Consider the following 15796-nt stretch of genomic DNA (forward strand, 5'->3'; position numbering starts at 1 on the left):
GTTGTTGAATACATGTAGAATGCGTATGGGATGCAAGGAATATGCAATAATTGGAAAGATATATCTTTAGGCTGTACTTTTGCACAATCCGTGAGTCTAAAGCTTTCATAGACTGGAATGTCCATTTACCTTCATAGTCACTATGAAATTGATGAGCTGGTGAGGTCTGCCCTGATCTAGCACCATCAAGGCTAGGACCCTGGAGACTCCATATTCCTCACTTGAGTGGTCCCCACTGTCCTGGGTTGCCCTGTGTGGGTAAGACCTTGTGGCCACCTTCCTTCCTCCTCTGATGATGATGGTGCTGAGATTGAATTTGGGTCATGGCAAGATGGCCACCGAGCCTTTTTGCGCTGTTTCCTTACTGCCACTGCCACCCAGCATTGGCGTGTAGCGCAGCAAGTGGGCTCTTGTGAATTCAGGGCAGATGACTTGGGGCTAGAATCAGATCTGGGATCAGTGCAGGCTGTGGACTTCCCCAGGCTTCCTCTCGTGCGGCAAACCCTCACCCAATGGCCTTTCTTGCCACAGCTGGAACACACAGTCTTTAAGTAGCCAACAAGATTGGGGATACTGGCTCTAGCACGGGAAGCAGCAGCCATTAGGGCTGGGGTAGTGGAAGCAGCTGGAAGAGGTCACCTGGGTGAGTGAGCTTGCTGGCTTCGACAATTTGGCCAGTTCAATGTGGTTAGCCAGGTCCTTCTTTCCCTACTTGAGTAGTTGGTGCCTCATGTACCTTGAGCGGACCCCTGCGACTAGATTGTCCCAGATCTGTTCTTCTTCACGAATGTGGCCCATAGCCATTTCATAACTGTATTTCTTGGCAAGCATCCACAGATCCACCATATATACATCGATGGTCTCTCCTGGCCATTGGTGACGTAGAGTGAGTCAGTGCCTCGCTAGGACTTCATTTTGGACTTCAGGTATCTAGCCTTCAATGCCTCGATGGCTGCATCAAATGTAGTGTAGTTCCTGATGACTGCATATCCTTTCGTTCCTACCCTGGAAATGAGTGTGGACCTCCTGAGTTCATTGGTGTGGAAGATGCCTCCGGTCATGTTCAGGTAGGCCTGGAAGTAGTCCAGCCAGTACGTGAACTCCTCAGCCATGTCAGGGGACAGAAGGTCTATTAGCAGTATTCCAGGCTTGAGTAGCACTTCCCATCTTTAAGGGAATAAGCTAATAAAATTGTAGCGCAAATAAAAGCTCTCACAGCTGGAGGGAGAACAAATGATTTTATTAGCTTATAACTATGGGTAGGATTTCATAGTAGTCTTCAGAAGGGTTCTTGGCTTAGGCAGAAAACCAGGGTTATATGTGAGCAGATGGGGCAGAGCCAGTGAATCCCAGTTCACTGCATATATAACTATATTTTTTAAAAGAGATAGATTGTAGGGGGGTTTAGTGTAGGTCACCACAAACAGATTAACACTTCACATCTTATTTAAAATGCAAGAGCTTTGCTGAAAGTGAGACATTGAGGCACCAAGTGCCTTTGCAAAGACAATAAAAACTATTTTGGAAATGCTTTGCTAAGGAACTTCAAAAGCAGGTGCAAATGAAACAGTCCACTCTTGGAGGCTGATAAGATCTTTCAGAGACTAGATCTGGAGCCCTGCAAGAAGATCATGTGGTTTAACAAGCAGAGAGAGAGAGAGAAAGAATTGACCAAACAAGCTTTCTCTAAGAGAGAGAGAGAAAGAACATTTATTTGGAGTTCTTCTGCAGTGGCTTTTGGAGGCTGCAGCATGACAAGCTGGCAGCTTGTTGAAAACCCTATTTTGGAAGGCGGGTTGTAAGTTCTGAGTTCAGCCTAGTCAAAACACTTGTGGTCCTTATAAGAGGAAATGGCTGGCTAGAGTGTTTCACCTGCAATAAGGGAAACAAAAGGAACTCTGTGGTGACCTGGAGGAAGAAGTTATCATTTGGAAAACCCATGATGGGGCAAGTTTCTTCAGCAAGACACTGAAGTGACTGATGGAAGTAAATCAGTTTGTGTGTGTCCAACGAGCAACAAAACTCTCTCTGAAACCAAACTTCTTGAGTGGTAACCATTTAACTTTAAGCACCAAAGTCTGGTGAAAATACATAAATGTTGAATTCTGCGCACAGTATAAGAATTGCCTGATATTGGTGAACTTGGAGAAGTGAGAAGTAATATTGGACTGTGAATCAAAGAACTTTCTTGAACATGTGCACATTACATAAATGTGCCCTTAGAATTAGAAGGGGTTTAAGTTAATAGTAATAAGTTAAAGTTTGATCCTATTTTTATGTTTAAAGAAAATTAAAAGCAGCTTTTGTTTCAGTAACCATTTGTCTTGGTGAATTTCTATTGCTGCTGGGTTTTGGGGTCCCCTGGGCCTGTAACAGGAGTTTTATCCACCTTTTGAGCGCTGTATGAAAGAATTGCAAGATGGATTGGACACCCGTCTTTGATCTACCTAGGTTGGTAGTCTCAGCAGTGGAGTGTATTTAACTCATGGAGCCAGATTTTTTCGGTTCTGTGTGAACATGCAAGCCGGCTTCCTAAGACAGGTCATGTCTACGGGAAATCCTCTGCCTTGCAGTATAAAAGGAGAAAAGGAAACTACAGAGACGAGCAACAGAGTAGTGAAGATGGGCACTAACTGTCCAAATGTTGACAGCAACACTAACATTTGGAGCAGGAAGGGAGTAGGAGGAAATTTCTTTTACCCTTTATGTTCCATAGGTTTGGTTCTGAATTGGACCAAATGGAACAAGTGTCCTTGTAGGAATTCAGGAGATCAGGAGGTGCTTTAAGATTTTAAATAATTACAGAAAAGAATATAGCAGAAATAGTCCATTTAAGAAAGATCCATATGAAAGGAATTAGAACATTGGCAAATTGGAATCAAAGATTGGCAAACAAAACAGTGATTTTTAAGGTAGTGTCTGGACATGACACAAATTGCAGGGGGAACTCAGCTGGTCAAGTCTGTTTCCACAGTGATAAAGATAGAACAACTAAACCTAGGCCTCCCTAGTTGACCAAAGAGAAAGTAACTAAAATAAAAACAGCATAGGATAGACATCAGGCAGATCATATAGGTCAGGACCAAGTTTGATTGCAGAAAATTCAGAAGGGAAGTAGAAAGAGGAAATAAGAATGGGAGAAAAGGTTGGAGACAAATATAAAAGAATTACTTGCTACGTTACACCTAGATCAAATATTTGCTCTTTGGTTGAAGTTTCATGTCACAGATAACGAGACGGAGTGAGAGCGTTTGTCTTGGATCTCTCGTCTGTAAAGTCTTGAAAACATTTTGGCAAGGAAGTATCCATCTCTCCTTAGTTGAAACCAGCCTTCCATCTTTTGCCACTTTATCTGATGAGCCAAAGGACAAATGTATATACAAATGTGCTGACAGGAAATTGTTGCCATGTGAATCAGGTGTGTGTACTATGCCTTGTTGGGATTTCCATGAACACAGAATATTACAGCAGAGTACAGGTCTTTCAGCCCACAATGTTGTGCTGACCTATGTAAACATATGCCACAGCAATATTTTTTTTTCCCTACCTCACACCTATAAGCCCCTACTTTTTTATATCCATGTGTTCTTTTTGTACCAGCCTCCACCAGCAACCCTGAAATTGCTTTCCAGGCACTCCCCAGTCTGAATAAAAAAATACTGACATCTCCCTTGAACCTTCCTGCACTCATCTTAAACAGATGTCCTCTGGTATTTGCAGATCCTCACATCAATGCTTTTTACCTCTTTAACTTATTGGTAATTCAAGGGAGGTGCGTTTAGTGTAGCGGTTAGTGAAACATTATTCTCGCACCAACCCTCTTTTCAATCTTCTTCAGCATGATGCTGAACCAAGCCATGAAAGACCCCAACAATGAAGACGCTGTTTACATCCGGTACTGCACGGATGGCAGTCTCTTCAATCTGAGGTGCCTGCAAGCTCACACCAAGACACAAGAGAAACTTGTCCGTGAACTACTCTTTGCAGACGATGCCGCTTTAGTTGCCCATTCAGAGCCAGCTCTTCAGCGCTTGACGTCCTGTTTTGCGGAAACTGCCAAAATGTTTGGCCTGGAAGTCAGCCTGAAGAAAACTGAAGTCCTCCATCAGCCAGCTCCCCACCATGACTACCAGCCCCCCCCACATCTCCATCGGGCACACAAAACTCAAAACGGTCAACCAGTTTACCTATCTCGGCTGCACCATTTCATCAGATGCAAGGATCGACAACGAGATTGACAACAGACTCGCCAAGGCAAATAGCGCCTTTGGAAGACTATACAAAAGAGTCTGGAAAAACAACCAACTGAAAAACCTCACAAAGATAAACGTATACAGAGCTATTGTCATACCCACACTCCTGTTCGGCTCCGAATCATGGGTCCTCTACTGGCATCACCTACGGCTCCTAGAACGCTTCCACCAGCGTTGTCTTCGCTCCATCCTCAACATTCATTGGAACGCTTTCATCCCTAACATAGAAGTACTCGAGATGGCAGAGGTCGACAGCATCGAGTCCACGCTGCTGAAGATCCAGCTGCGCTGGGTGGGTCACGTCTCCAGAATGGAGGACCATCGCCTTCCCAAGATCGTGTTATATGGCGAGCTCTCCACTGGCCACCATGACAGAGGTGCACCAAAGAAAAGGTACAAGGACTGCCTAAAGAAATCTCTTGGTGCCTGCCACATTGACCACCGCCAGTGGGCTGATATCGCCTCAAACCGTGCATCATGGCGCCTCACAGTTCGGCGGGCAGCAACCTCCTTTGAAGAAGACCGCAAAGCCCACCTCACTGACAAAAGGCAAAGGAGGAAAACCCCAACACCCAACCCCAACCAACCAATTTTCCCCTGCAACCGCTGCAACCATGTCTGCCTGTCCCGCATCGGACTTGTCAGCCACAAACGAGCCTGCAGCTGACGTGGACATTTACCCCCTCCATAAATCTTCGTCCGCGAAGCCAAGCCAAAGAAAGAATTACAATACTAGTAAATTGGTTAAAATCTGACACTAGCTGTAAGGAATTTGGATGTTCTTTCTGCGTGGGTTTCCTCCGGGTGCTCCAGTTTCCTCAGATTTAAATCCGTAAATGTGTGATCAGCCCCCTGTCAAGTTGAGTATCCATAGCAGCCATTTGGTTCCAAGTTCCATAACATTGTCAGTGTTCTCTTTTATGAGCTGAATCCATAATATCAATTCGCACTGACCAATTTCACAAGCCAGGAAAATAATGCACCACACTCTGTTGCATGACGAGTACAATTGAAATACGGTGCTATTGGCACCAGAATAAACAGACATGACAGCTTTAATTTTGCACACATGTTTAATGGCAGAATAATTTTTAGCCAATTGACATTTCAGAATAATGAAATATAAAACATGTAAAATGACAACAAAAGCACGTTTGAAGACTTGGCCAAGTGCAAGAACACAAATAAATAAAGCTACCTTTGAAATGTTTCTCATCTTGTCTAATTCTTGTAGAACTTATATTCAGGTATTGCTACCTGATGTCTTCCATGCAACCATTATGCTTGTGACCTGTAGACCTGGACTATTAAGATGTGAAAATGAGGAAGCACTTTTTTGACTTGGAGGAAATCTCTTGCAAAATGATTTGGTGCTGGGTCAGTCAAACATCCAGGACCACAGTCCACTCACGTTTACTTGGTAAGGATTTTAAAGGATCTAGGTCAAAGGTATAATAATGTAGTTGAGCTACAGACTAACCATCATCTAATTGAATGGTACTCAGACCCCATGGGTATAATTTAGTCACTGGAATGTGCTCAAAAAATTCTGTAAATCATTGCAACAATGGCCATCATCTGTCTAAAAATTGTCTCTACTATTGAACCAAAATAAATAGCTCCTCATTATTTTTTGCACGCTTTTCTGAGCAATTGATTTTTAAAATTAAATTGAGAGCTTAACTGCTACTCACCCTCTCCAACAACAAAGATAATAGAAAAAAATTCACTTTTTGAATAATAATGTGATTATAACATCCAAAATGTTAATTAATTCTATAATTTCCTTTCCCTCCTTTTAATCTCCAGCTCACTAAATAAACATCTACTTAATTGACTCATTCAGAGTAATCACGGGTACAATTTTCAAAAGTTAATTTTATTTTTGCAATTATTTAATGATGGAGTGAAAAAAAATTCACTCAGTTAAGTCAACACATGAAGTGACACTGGGGGAAGTTTAATTCAATCCAGTGGAGTTTGTCAAGAATTTTGGAATGACCAAGGAAGGGTGCTCAAATATATTCTTATTTTAAATCAGTAATGAAAAGAAAATGCCACCTAATTCAGCTCTGGGATCTTGTTCTTATAATAGATTAGATTGCATTTGCTCTGTTTTTAAACTCTATCTATTCACTTTATTCCCTTTCAATCTCAGTTTTGAAACATTTCATTATCCTCACATTCATTGATTATTAACATTCAGAAGTATCTGTCACTTATAGTAAATTTAAATTACATATATTCATTTAATTTTGTGACTAGAAGAAACATCAGGAAATTGTGTACATTAGTACTTTTGATGCTCAAGTACAGTGTTCATTTCAATTGTTGTAAAGCTCTTCCTTTTTCAAAAATATTCGGAGCCCTGGATGCAAACCAAGTTCATTCCAAAACATCCATTGAAATGACCCTTGTTACGAGCCCAGAGGACCCCAAAACCCAGCAGCAATAAATATTCACCAAGACAAATGGTTACTTAAACAAAAGTTGCTTTTAATTATCTTTAAACATGAAAAGAGAATCAAACTTTAACTTTCCACTATTGACTTACTTAACCTAAATTAACCCCCTTCTAATTTTAAGCACACGTGTATGTAATATGTGTGTAAGTTCAGAAAAGTTATTTGGTTCACAGTCTGGTTGCAGGCAATTCTTATACTGTGCACAAAATTTAAAATTTATAAAGTTCACCCAGCTTTAGTGCTTGAAAGGTAAATGGTTACCACTCAGGAACGTTCTTGTTGGTTTTCAGAGAGAGATTTGTTGTTCCAGGACATCCACAACTGATCAGCTACTTCAATGTCTTGCTTTTTAAAAAAAATTTTTTATTTTTCACACCATAAACCACATTGACGATGATACATACATTTTCCTTTTCAAATATATACAGTGTCATTTTCTCCCCCCCCTCCTCCCATCCCACCCTCCCTACCTCCCCCCCCCATCCATTTAAAATACAAAATCTAAGATACATTAAACCAGTCAAACAATGTTGTCATTCAATAAAAATAAACAAGAAAATCCACTGAGTCAATTCTTTTCATTTCCTTCTCCTTTCGTTAATTTAGGTAGTGAATGTCCCCGGTAGGTTTTCTCTATTGTGTTTCATGTAAGGCTCCCATATTTGTTCAAATATTTCAATATTATTTCTTAAACTATATGTTATTTTTTCTAATGGAATACATTTATTCATTTCTATATACCATTGTTGTATTTTCAAATTATCTTCCAATTTCCAGGTTGACATAATACATTTTTTTGCTATGGCTAGAGCTATCTTAACAAATTTTTTTTGTGCACCATCCAAATCAATTCCAAATTCTTTGTTTTTTATGTTACTTAGGAGGAAGATCTCTGGATTTTTTGGTATATTGTTTTCTGTAATTTTATTTAATATTTGGTTTAGATCTTCCCAAAATTTTTCTACTTTCTCACATGTCCAGATTGCATGAATTGTTGTTCCCATTTCTTTTTTACATCGAAAACATCTATCAGATACTGTTGGGTCCCATTTATTTAACTTTTGAGGTGTAATGTATAGCCTGTGTATCCAGTTATATTGTATCATACGTAACCTCATATTTATTGTATTTCTCATCGTTCCAGAACATAATTTCTCCCATGTTTCTTTTTTTATCTTTATATTTAAATCTTGTTCCCATTTTTGTTTAGTTTTACCATTTGTTTCCTCATTCTCCTTTTCTTGCAGTTTAATATACATATTTGTTATAAATCTTTTGATTATCCTTGTATCTGTAATCACATATTCAAAGTTACTTCCCTCTGGTAACCTCAGACTGCTTCCTAATTTGTCCTTCAAGTAGGATCTCAATTGGTAATATGACAACACTGTATCTTGAGTTATATTGTATTTATCTTTCATTTGTTCAAAGGATAATAATCTATTTCCTGAAAAACAATTTTCTATTCTTTTGATCCCTTTTTTCTCCCATTCTCTAAAGCAAAGGTTATCTATTGTAAAAGGGAGTAACTTATTTTGCATCAATATTAGTTTTGGTAATTGGTAATTTGTTTTATTCCTTTCTACATGAATCTTTTTCCAAATATTGAGTAGATGATGTAATACTGGAGAACTCCTACGTTGTACCAATTTTTCATCCCATTTATATAATATGTGTTCAGGTATCTTTTCCCCTATTTTATCTAGTTCTAATCTAGTCCAATCTGGCTTTTCCCTTGTTTGATAAAAATCTGATAGGTATCTTAATTGTGCGGCTCTATAATAATTTTTAAAGTTTGGCAGTTGTAAGCCTCCTTGTTTATACCATTCTGTTAATTTATCTAGTGCTATCCTCGGTTTCCCCCCTCTCCATAAAAATTTCCTTATTATTTTCTTTAACTCCTTGAAGAATTTCTCTGTCAAGTGTATTGGCAATGCCTGAAATAGGTATAATATCCTTGGGAAAATGTTCATTTTAATACAGTTTATCCTTCCTATTAGTGTTAATGGTAAATCTTTCCAATGCTCTAAATCGTCCTGTAATTTTTTCATTAGTGGATAATAATTGAGTTTATATAGATGGCCGAGATTTTTATTTATTTGTATACCTAGGTATCTTATTGCTTGCATTTGCCATCTGAATGGTGATTCCTTCTTAAATTTTGAGAAATCCGCATTATTCATAGGCATTGCTTCACTTTTATTTACGTTAATCTTGTAACCCGACACTTCTCCATATTCCTTCAATTTCTTATATAATTCTTTTATTGATAGTTCTGGTTCTGTTAAGTATACTATAACATCATCTGCAAATAAACTGATTTTATATTCCTTGTCTTTTATTTTTATCCCTTTTATATTATTTTTTGTTCTTATCAATTCTGCTAGTGGTTCTATAGCTAATGCGAACAATAAGGGTGATAGTGGGCATCCCTGCCGTCTTGACCTGCTTAAGTTAAATTGCTTTGATATATATCCATTTACTGTCACTTTTGCCAATGGCCCCTTATATAATGCTTTAATCCAATTAATATACTTCTCTGGTAAACTGAATTTTTGCAATACTTTGAATAAATAATTCCATTCTACTCTGTCAAAGGCCTTCTCTGTGTCTAAAGCAACTGCTACTGTTGGCGCTTTACTCCCTTCTACTGCATGAAATAAGTTAATAAATTTACAAATATTGTCTGTTGTGCATCTTTTTTTAATAAATCCAGTTTGGTCTAGATTTAACATTTTAGGTACATACTCTGCTAATCTGTTTGCTAATAGTTTAGCTATTATCTGTGTTAAGTAATGATATTGGTCTATATGACGCTGGTGCGAGTGGATCTTTCCCTTGCTTTAGTATTACTGTAATTATTGCTGTTTTACATGAATCTGGTAAGCTTTGTGTTTTATCAATCTGGTTGATTACTTCCAGGAGGGGAGGAATTAATAAATCTTTAAATGTTTTATAGAATTCTATTGGGAATCCATCCTCTCCTGGTGTTTTATTATTTGGTAATTTTTTTATTATCTCTTGTATTTCTACTATTTCAAATGGTTCTGTTAATTTATTTTGTTCCTCTATTTGTAATTTTGATAGTTCAATTTTGGTTAAAAATTCATCTATTTTCCCTTCTTTCCCTTCATTTTCAGTTTGGTATAATTGTTCATAGAATTCTCTAAAGTTTTCCTTGATCTCCGTGGGATTATATGTGATTTGTTTGTCTTTTTTCCTTGATGCCAATACCATTTTCTTAGCTTGTTCTGTCTTAAGCTGCCATGCTAGAATTTTGTGCGTTTTTTCCCCTAATTCATAATAGTTCTGTTTTGTCTTCATTATGTTCTTCTCCACCTTATAAGTTTGTAGTGTTTCATATTTTATTTTTTTATCTGCCAATTCTCTTCTTTTAGTTGTATCTTCCTTCATTGCTAATTCTTTTTCTATATTTACTATTTCCCTTTCCAACTGCTCTGTTTCCTGATCATAGTCCTTCTTCATCTTGGTTACATAACTTATTATTTGCCCTCTAATGAATGCTTTCATTGCATCCCATAGTATGAACTTATCTTTCACTGATTCCGTATTTATTTCAAAGTACATTTTAATTTGTCTTTCAATGAATTCTCTAAAATCCTGCCTTTTAAGTAGCATGGAGTTTAATCTCCATCTATACATTCTTGGAGGGATGTCCTCTAACTCTATTGTCAATATCAAGGGTCAATGATCCGATAATATTCTAGCTTTATATTCTGTTTTTCTTACTCTATCTTGCATACGAGCTGATAACAAAAATAGGTCTATTCTTGAGTATGTTTTATGTCTACCCGAGTAATATGAATATTCCTTTTCATTTGGGTGTTGCTTCCTCCATATATCCAAAAGTTGCATTTCTTCCATTGATTTAATTATAAATTTGGTTACTTTGTTCTTTCTGTTAATTTTTTTCCCAGTTTTGTCCATATTTGAATCCAAATTCAGGTTGAAATCCCCTCCTATTAATATGTTCCCTTGCGTATCTGCTATCTTCAAAAAAATATCTTGCATAAACTTTTGATCTTCTTCGTTAGGTGAATATACATTGAGTAGATTCCAAAACTCCGAATATATCTGACATTTTATCATTACATATCTCCCTGCTGGATCTATTATTTCCTCTTCTATTTTAATTGGCACATTTTTACTAATTAATATAGCTACTCCTCTTGCTTTTGAATTATACGACGCTGCTGTTACGTGTCCTACCCAATCTCTCTTTAATTTCTTGTGCTCCAATTCAGTTAAATGTGTTTCTTGCACAAATGCTATATCAATTTTTTCTTTTTTCAGTAAATTTAGCAGTTTCTTCCTTTTAATTTGGTTATGTATTCCATTAATATTTAAAGTCATATAGTTCAGCGTAGCCATTTCATAGTTTGTTTATCTTCCCTTTCCATTTCTCCATCATCACCTTTCCTTCTTATCCATTTCTGCTTTCTTGTTTTGAACACTTTATAAGACAACATTTCTAAAACATCAAACATTTTCCTTATTCTCCTATTTAAAACTTCTTTAACTCCATTCTCCCCTCCCCCTCCTGAGTTGCCCTTTATCCCTTGTCGGGCAACTACATCTCCCCTCTGCATTTGGATTTGCGAATTCACTCGCAAACGTCAACTGATTTTGCAGTGACCGTAACTCCTCCCCACCCAGCCCCCCCCAGAAAAGATTTCAATTTTCATATGTAACAAAGGTCACTCTTTTAATTCCCTCCTTATTCCCTCTATTCCCTTTCCCTCCCTTATTAATTCTTGTCTATACTCTATATATTTTCCTCTAAATACGGATACATTCATGTATACACACTATATATATACACACATATACCTCTTTACACACATACATATAATTCGTGGTCATTTTTACTCTCATTACATGTCTTCATCTCTCTGCTTGTTTTGTAGTTGTTCTGCAAATTTCCTTGCTTCCTCTGGATCCGAGAATAGTCTGTTTTGTTGCCCTGGAATAACTATTTTAAGTACCGCTGGGTACTTTAACATAAATTTATATCCTTTTTTCCATAAGATCGTTTTTGCTGTATTGAACTCCTTCCTCTTCTTCAGGAGTTCAAAACTTATGTCTGGATAGAAAAAATTTTTTTGACCTTTGTATTCCAGTGGCTTTTTGTCTTCTCTTACTTTCTTCATTGCTTTCTCCAATATATTTTCTCTTGTTGTATATCTTAAGAATTTTATTAAAATGGATCTTGGTTTTTGCTGCGGTTGTGGTTTCGGGGCTAATGTTCTATGTGCCCTCTCTATTTCCATTTCTTCCTGTAATTCTGGTCTTCCTAGGACCCTGGGGATCCAATCTTTTATAAATTCTCTCATATTCTTGCCTTCTTCATCTTCCTTAAGGCCCACTATCTTTATATTATTTCTTCTATTATAGTTTTCTATTATATTTATCTTCTGAGCTAACAGCTCCTGTGCCTCTTTAACTTTTTTATTAGATTCTTCCAATTTCTCTTTTAAGTCCTCTACTTCCATTTCTACAATTATTTCTCATTCTTCCATATTTTCCACTCTTATCCATATCTCTGATATGGTCATTTCCATTTTATTCATTTTTTCTTCTGCATTTTTAATTCTTCTTTTTATCTCATTAAATTCTTGTAATTGCCATTCTTTCACTGATTCCATATATTCTTTAAAAAAAGATACATCCATTGTCTTGCCTTTCTCTTCTTCTTCCACTTCTTTCTGTTCTTCTTCTTCTTCTTCCTCTGGATTGACCATCTGTTGTTTCCTTGTTTTCTTTTTACCCTCTTCTTTCTTGTTGTCGTTATTGTCTGTGTTCTGCACCTGCTGCTGTGCTGCAGGTGTCTCTCTCAGCTGCGGAGATCGATTCCGCAGCTGTTCCCCCCTCCCGTCAGTGTGTTTTTTTTCATGCGCGGTTGCGCACTTTTACTCGGCTCTGTGAGCCATTTTTATAGTCCCGAGCCCGGGACTTCCACTGACCTGCGGGAGCGGGCTTCTCTCTCCGCGGCGGGCCTCTTCGTACAGGTAAGGCCTTCACCTTCTTCTTCCGACGTCTTTCCTTCTTCTTTTCTTCCCGTTGTTTTTGGTTTTTCTTTCTTTGCTGCCATTTTCTCCACACTTTTACTTTCACTTTGTTTTGATTTTTATGTTTGTGCCTTTGCTTTTTCTCTATCTTTTTTTTACTTTTCTGGAGAGGGCTGGAGTTCCCCTACCGGCCACTACTCCATCACGTGACTCCTCCCCCTTCAATGTCTTGCTGATGAAATTTTCCTCTTCAGGGTTCTCTAGATGATAACCTATTTCTTTCAGGTCATCACAGAGTTCCTTTTTGTTTCACTTATTCCCTCCTCTTGCATGAACCACTAGGGCTTTGACCAAGCCATCTTCCAAATGGGGCTTTCCATAAACTTGCCAGCTTGTGCTGTTCCAGTCCTACCTGCTGTTGCTGGCTGTAACACTGTAAAAGTGATTTCTCTCTCTCTCTCTCTCTCTCTCTCTCTCTCTCTCTCTCTCTCTCTCTCTCTCTCTCTCTCTCTCTCTCTCACACACACACACACACACACACACACACACACACACACACACACACACACACACACACACAGAAACTAGTCTGTTTGACTCTGCTTGCAAAACTTCATGACCCTCTTAGAATACCAAGCTCCCCTCTAGACAGAAGGCTGCTCCGACACACTCTTTCATCTGTTGCATTTTTTTTAACAACAATCCATTAGTGAAGTCCCTTGGGCACTCTCCAAAGCTCTTGCAAAGACTGTTGGCCCTGACATATCTAGCGTGGGGCAGAGTTCCAGTATTTTAAGTAAGATCTGTTTTAAAGTGTTTGTACGTGACCTATTCTAACAAATCTTTCCAAATTTATCTCCCAAAAACATATCACACCCTAGATCACAAAGAACAGGGCTTAGATGCAAAGTAAAACTTACTCTATTTTATCCCAGGAATTCATGTTAAATCAGGTTTAGCAGAGGTTAGATGTAGGCAACATTCTTTGCAATGCTAACATTAGATAGGTATTGTCGTGTTCTTTTTAGGAGAACTCAAATGCCCATTCCACCCATGTCTATCCTTGAACATCTTAAGAAACACTAAATAAGCATTATTAATTTTAAATATTGATATATTCCTGTCAGCAAACTTCTTTTCAGTTAACTAATCATACCCAGAGAGGTAATGACCACTGAAGGCTGATTGGATTTGTACAGTTATAGAGTTCTAATGGGCTGTCAGCTCAGTATACTACTGCACGCTACTTTAATGAGGTACTGAGTCATGCAGACCAGTTTCTCTGCATAGGCAACTGAAATCAAAACTTGGGGAGCAGAGACACAAAGCTCCCCTGCAGGATCCTACCACCCAGTCCTACTGCTGACAGCTCCAAATAGGCTTTAAATGGCCTATTAAAGGAACTGACTACGCTTTATTTAAAATCCTGTGATCGTGGGGTCTGGGCCCAAGATGGTGGCGCCTATGTTCATTAGTGGACTCGAGGGGTTGCAGTCTCCAGGGGAGAAGCAGGCTGGCACGGGGCAATAGTAATGGGGAGAACAGCGCCCTCTTCCCCTGTTGAGAAGGAGAAGCAGAGGAGATGACCCGGTGGTGGACCAACAAGGGGCTCTGCAGCTGAAGATCACACAAAGTCGGTGAGTGTTGGTGATTTGAAGTCAAAGGAATCACACCAGACTGCAAGCTTCTCGATACTGGATTATGAGAACTAGGTATCGGAACTGGGATTAGAGAGGATGCTGAAGGTAAGGAGGGCTCCCGAAAGTCCCTGTCTGCTGAAGACTTCCTCGTCATGTTGGAGGTTTGGATCTGGGCTTGGGTTGCCGATGGTTTGAACTAAATTTGGGTCTTGTGCAGTTGCAGAGGCTGCGGGAGCATTGGAGGAAAATCCATGGATACTCGGTGACTCTGGGGAGGACGCTCTTTGTTTCTCTCTCTGATACATAACAATAGTATCTGACCTGAACCCCTTTTCAATGCAGGGAGCATTTTAGAAATTAGTTCTGATAAATCAAAAATGTTAATTTCTGGTTTTTGATTTCAATGATATGTGGCAGTCACAAAATGCTCATTTTTTGTTTGCCTGTGTAACAATAGTGGCGAGACTTAACACGTTCTAATTGGCTGTAAAACATAGCAATTACAACGAGGAATAGGTTATCAGGTTACCTGCTTCCCCATACAAAGAGCTGATCTCCTCAGCATCATTCTTCAGCAGTAGCCCCAAATTTCCTAAGATTCAGAAATTGAATGATCATGGTTTTGAATGAAATCAATGACTAAACTCTCTCTCCCTTCCAGGATGGAGAATTTCAAACATTAAAATTGAAATAAAATGTTATCGCTTCTGTTTTAAATCGTCCATCCCTTATATTCTGAGACCGTAATCTGGTTCTAGGTGCCTCAACCGAGGCAAACCAGACTAAATCTGCACCACTGAGGAGTCCTGTGTCATAATGCAAGGTCAGCAGACTGCAAAAAAATGTCTAGTCAGAAGCTTGTATCCTGTTGTGGTCAAACCATGATAATGTTACAACCAAGAAAGCTAACCAAACACTGCATTCTCAGAAGCCCAAGGATAGTTGCCATGTTCCTGAGGCCTATTACCAACTTTTACTAATGCACCATGGAAAGAATTCTGTCCATATTTCATCACCACCTGGCACAGAACCTGCCCTGCCCAAGACTGCAAGAAACAGCATTAAGGTTGTAATCACAGTTCAGGTCATCGTGCAAAACATGGGCAGCACGGTTAATGTACTGGTTAGCGCAACGCTGTTACAGCATCAGCGACCTGGCTTCGAATCCCATGCTGTCTGTATGGAGTTTGTACATTCTCCCAGTGTCTGCGTGGGTTTCCTCTGGGCGCTCTGGTTTCCTCCCATCCTTCAAAACGTACAGGGTTGTGGGTTAATTGGGTGGCATGGGCTCATGGGCCGCAAGGGTCTTTTATTGTGCTGTATGTCTAAATTTAAATTTGAAATTTAAAAACAACCTCCCTTCATTGACTCCAATGTATCGGAAAACTGTCAACATATTAAATAACCCA

Source organism: Narcine bancroftii, chromosome 9 (genome assembly GCF_036971445.1).
Source record: "Narcine bancroftii isolate sNarBan1 chromosome 9, sNarBan1.hap1, whole genome shotgun sequence".
Classification (NCBI taxonomy): Eukaryota; Metazoa; Chordata; class Chondrichthyes; order Torpediniformes; family Narcinidae; genus Narcine; species Narcine bancroftii.